This window comes from Magnolia sinica, chromosome 13 (assembly GCF_029962835.1).
Source record: "Magnolia sinica isolate HGM2019 chromosome 13, MsV1, whole genome shotgun sequence".
Lineage (NCBI taxonomy): Eukaryota > Viridiplantae > Streptophyta > Magnoliopsida > Magnoliales > Magnoliaceae > Magnolia > Magnolia sinica.
The window spans coordinates 31,367,094-31,373,093 of NC_080585.1; positions in this window are offsets into that span (position 1 = coordinate 31,367,094).

The window sequence follows — 6,000 nt, forward strand, 5'->3', positions numbered from 1 at the left end:
AGCTTATACCAATTTAAGTTGAGTTTATACATAGTTCTCTTATTTCTGCGTTAACGTTGTTTATATTTTAATTTTTAATGTGATTTACATGTTAGTAAGTTGCTGTATAATTTTGCATTGTTTATTCATGTTGAAATTATGTTTGAGGAATGATTTTGATCATGTTGAACATATTTTGTGGGTTGGATCACAAAACTTTGCCTTAAATCGTGAAACTACATACATTTAGGTCCCGAACGGTGCATAGTTTGCGCATCTAATGGACCGTATAATTATGTTAGTAAATTTTATTATTTTATTGACATTATTCTTATTTAAAATCCATATTTTAAACCTTACGATAGTAGAACTCACTTTTGGAGTAATTTGGACTTATCAAGTGACCTGTCTGACCCGAAATTGCACTATTGTACCTATGGAATCACTTTGAAGTGTATGGATTATTTTCTCAACTATTGGAATTTGTTTTATTATAATTTTAAATTAATTAGTTTATGAAAAAACTGTTGAAATTTTTATGAATTCATGAGAGATGGATACAAGCCTTGCCCTTCGTTAATTTCGAGAGCAACTCGTGTTTTCACTATGTATGAGTTGACTTTTGCTCATATCTTCTTATTTTTGTTGAGTTAGCCTAATGCTACTCTTATCTTTTATTGAGTTAGCGTAATGCTACTCTTCTCTTTTATTGAGTTAGCTTATTAGTAATTTTTTCCTTTATTAGGTTAGGCTTGTGCTACCTTCCTTATTTCATAGTTTGGACATATGTCTTGGAATTCTAAAACTCTCATGGTTCAACTTATTTTTCTATTGATGTAAGTGATGTGTTGAAGGTCTCACAACTAGAGAATTATATGTATTTATCGTTGACATAATGCACTCTAAATAGTGACCTTCTTGGTCGATTTATAAATCTTTGGATTTGGGTAGTGGTGCACACATCGATGTAAGTAATCCGTAACGTGTGTTACATAAGCTTTTTAGGATTAGATGTCGCAATTTGTCACTCCATGAATAAATCATATTACATAATTCATTCAATCCATGTGTTGTGCCGTCACGAGGTATTTACATAAATCTACGGTAGTACTGTTGGACAAACCGATAAATATCCATAGTTATGGGTTGCGGAGCGAGCTAGATTTTTATGAATTATATTCCACAATATGGTGGTCACTTAGTATGATGAGCCACACGCTATGCTAGGCATGCATTTATATAGTTGGTTGTGCATATATACCAGTACCCTTCATAGTGGAGTACAAAAAGTACCAGAACCTTTATATTGTCTTACTTTGAGAAATTACTTGAATTGTGTTAATCTTGAAGGATAACCATCACTTTAAGTAGGGCGTCGACCCTCTCCAACCATAAAAATGATGCAGGTGATGTACATGTTAAAGATATTAAGGATAATCTCCCTATGGAAGACTATGAGTGATGTCGAATGATGTTACCGATGCTTTCACCTTAGTTTAGTTTTATTTATATTTCATGTTGCGAATTTAGATATTTGTAATAAAATCCTACATGGGTATGCATTAAATGATTAGTTGAACTTTTACGTTTAAATAGAATAAGATTTATAGTATGGTTGGTTGTATTCTTGTGAATTAACTGGATATTATAAAAAAAATAAGATGCGATTTTGAAGCATCAAATTATTACTTTATTAACACCCAAAATTCTCAGGTACGAGTATGTACTTGGGCCATGAAAACGTGAGGCATTACACATGCATCGTGAGAAGGCTCAAGATGGTATTGGTGAAGAATTGACAGTAGAAAGCCACCAACATATCGACCACTTAAAAGAGTGGAGATGAGCCTCGGAATAAGACTGACTCGCCGAGCTGAACTGTCCAGGCTTGGAGTTTAGTAGTAGAATTCGTCGACCAACCTAACCATATCGACCTTGACTTTGAACAAGGAATGTTTGAATAGAATCTCGCGCCGTACCATAGCCGGATTGATCGGATGAGGTCCAAACAGAGAATCTCGTGCCGATCGAGGTGGGATCATAAATATTTTCGGAAGGAGATTCCTACTCAAATACGGACTTTTATAGCGTATTAAAAAATCCATTCAGATACACATATCGCCTAAGGAACCTATAAATACACCCCCTACCTTAAGGGAGGAGGTACGCATAACAATCCCAACTCCGGCTACACTCACTCTGATTTAACTTACTTGACTTAGGCATAAGAGGGGTGACGGCCGGCACTCCCATTGTCTGATATCGTAATACCCCGTACTTTCTAGTACTCAGGTGTTACTGTATAACCAAACTTAGTATAAATACAAGTTAGGCTTAAGTAAACATTCACGTTCATTCTAGCCCAAATCTAACCCTTGAAAACAATCCCTATTCATACATCAAGCCATCCATGTGCCGATCTCCAAGATGGATCACCATACCACCAGAGATACTTATTTTTAGGATTTCGATTCACTAATAGACTAAGGATAGTTTTAATTATAACTACGAATGATGACCCTTAAATGGTTAATCATTTAGTAGCTTACTTGGATACGTACCTTATAAGTGATTTGATCATTGGGTAGTTTACTTGAGTTTATGTCTTAGAAGTGATTAGATCACCTGATTAACTCTCTTAAAAACATGTCTCAGAGTTTATTATAATGCCTGATTAGTTAGAATACTCGGTTAGTTACTTAAACAAATGTCTAGAGTTAGTTAAAATACTTGATTATTTACTTAACAAATGTCTTATGATTAATCAGAATGCTTGATTAGTTACTTAATAAATGTCTTAGAATGGGTTAGAATACTTGATAGGTTGACTTAAACCAATGCCTTAGAAGTGATTAGGATACCTGATAGGTTGGCTTAAATACATGTCTTAGACTAATTGAAATATTTGATTAGTTTATTTAAGTACATGTTTTGGAACTTGACTAAATGCTCTAAACACATGTTAGGGCATCTAATCCCTAATTCAGCCACTAAATTCTAACTGAGTGGTCCCTAAGACCCTTTTAACTGTTAAAGTTCGATTTCGGGAAGATCCGACCATTAGATCAATGTGAATCCATCATTAGAACTAAAAATTAATTTGTATGGCCCACTTGAGATTTGGATCGGCCTAATTTGTGGTCAGAGGCCCTGGATGGGACCTCCAAAGCTAATGAACGGAGTGGATTTCCCACAACCATCACCATGGGCCCCACATTGGTGTACATGTTCACCAGTGCAATAGCACCTGAGGTGCACGAGACCGTCAGCCCGGTCAACACGGGCTGACCCGCATTTTTTAGAACAAGGAGAGAATCCTCTCTCGCCTTACTGTCGACAGCGGACGGACGGAAGTCCGTTTGTGATGATCTGTGGCCCATCATCATCATCCGCTGGGGCGATCCAGATCGTCCATCGTGTCCAGGGCTTGGGCACGACCAAAAACCAGTTCAGCTTACATGTTGGAGTGCATGTGTGTGAACACAATCTCCGGCGCAAAACGACCCTACAAACACACGGTTTCAAAAAATGGAAACCTGTCATTCTTCCAGCTCAGTGATCCGCATGAGGGAGATCTGTGCGATCTCAGCCCTCCCTGTCATTAGATCCTGACCATCCTAACTAGGAATTTTTTTTTTTTTGTTTTAAAAGAGAATGAGAGAGAGAGAGAGAAACAGCAGCCGCACAAAACGCCTGGTTTTCTTTCCAAAAATCGACCGTGAGTTCCTCCTTTGAACCCATCGAGAAAACGGAAATGGAGCTTCGCTCCTTCACTCCTGCAAGGTCTCTTCAACCAGCCCTAACCTTCCGGAAACAAACATTTATAGAAACCAGCGTCGGAGGTGGATCTGCCATTGGAGTCGGGTCTTCTTCCCCGGCATGTTGCAGCGCTGAGGCAGGCTCGACTCGCCATGCTGCTGGGCCAGTCCGGTGAGAATGAAGAAGAAGAGAGAAAATAAAAAGGAGGGAGAATAGAGAGTAGGTGGCAGCGTCTGCATCGTGGCAGCAGCTCGAATCAAGCCAAGTTCGGGCTGAGTCAGGCCGGGTTGATGGTCCTTGCTGGGAGATTCCAGCAATAGGAAAGAAGAGAGAAGAGAAACAAAGAAGTGGAAAAAAAAGGGAAGAAACCGAGAGAGAGAGAGAGAGAGAGAGAGAGAGAGAGAGAGAAGAAGAAGAAGAAGAAGAAGAGGGGAGAGAGAGAGAGAGAGAGAGAGAGAAGAAGAAGAAGAAGAAGAAGAAGAAGAGGGGAGAGAGAGAGAAATGGGAGTGTGAATGCGTTCTACTCCAGCTTGAACCAAGTCGAGGCTGGACTGAGTCGGGCTGAGCGTCCAATTGTTGCTAGACCTCCAACAGAGGGAAGAGAGTGAGAAAAGAAAGGGAGAAGGAAAAAAGAAGAGATAGAAAAGGAAGGAGGGAGTGTGGGCGTGTGCGGCAGCAACCCGACACGACTAGGTCGCTGGCGCGACTCGCCCGACTCACTGGGTCAGGTCGTACTGGCCTGGTTGGGCCCAGTTCATCCCAGGGAAGCAGTAGAAGAAAGAGGGGGAATGTGAGAGAAGAGAAAGAGGAAGATGATCTGGTTGCAATTCGAGTTGGGCCCGTGACATGCAACTCACCACTGAGTTGACTCAACTGATGACTCACAACCAGGGCTGTTGTTGTTGGGCTAATGGTTTTGTCAGTCATAGGAGAAAAGGAGAAGAAGAAAGAGAGAGGAAAGGAGAGAGAGAGAGAGAAAGAAGGGGGTAGTTGTGTTGAGCCGAGTCAACTCGACTCGAACCAAGTCGACAAGGTAAGTCAGCACCTTCTTCCTAAACTAAACCCATGTCAGTGTATTGTTATCATTGTTGCCACCATTTTTATTAAGATTATGAATATTAGAAATAATTAGCCAATATTGGATTATTTATGCGCAAACTAGATATCATAAACAAGACTGTAATTACTAAGTGGTATTATTGTAGTTATCGCCCTTAAATAGTAGCATTAATAGTGTACCATAATACTTATTATCATAACAAATTATTGGGGTCATGTTAGCTAATAATAATCATAGAACCAATGACGGTTTTGCAATTATCAATATCATTAGTATAGTGAATAATCATACATCAATTGACATATTAAATCCTATAACTTATCCTAGACTCAATTAATCTAAACCCCAGACCTATACTTAAAACGTAAATAGTAAGTTAAGCTTTGGACCTAATTGTAGAATATCATAATTCGTGGTAGATCCTAATATCTTGATTCATTAATAATAACAATTATTATTAGCATTAGAAAATATTCATCATTTCCCTTATGGAATTAGTATAATACTTGTTAATGTAATTATTAGTATTAACCCTTATTATATTTTCATTAGCAAATATTTCATTATTATTACCCATATTATTTATAAGATGGTTGGTCATTATAAGAATATTGGATAATGTTGGTACATCTAAATGTGGACCTACGAACCATTATTATTAATACTGAGCGATTAATACTCCTATTATGAATATTATTCAATTCATTGTATAATAATAATAATAATATTAATAATATTAATAATATTAATAATTTAGGATTCAAATCATAAAATCTAAGTTTAAGACTAAATTTTAGGGTAAAAATCCTAATTTCACATCAAAACCCTAAGAATAAGTAATCTAAACCCTAGGTTATAATCTCAGCCATAAAAAGTATGTATGACTTGATCTAACCGTACAATTCATAATTCATGAGAGGACCCGATTCTAAAGGCGTAAGTACTTAGCGACACTAGGAGGCAATTCAAAGTATAAGGTGATGATTTCTTCCCCCTGAGCTTTCCATATTTCCCATTAGCATAAGTGAAAGTTTTATTTTAACTTTGAATTGTTAATTGATATCTTGCCTTGTGAGTACATGTGCTAATTGTTGAAATTGATATGCTAAATAACATGCTTAATAATCATCCTGCATATTTTCTCATACATGTGGAGTACTTGTGGTTCACTTAGGGGACTTAAAGTGGTACATCAGTGGGAA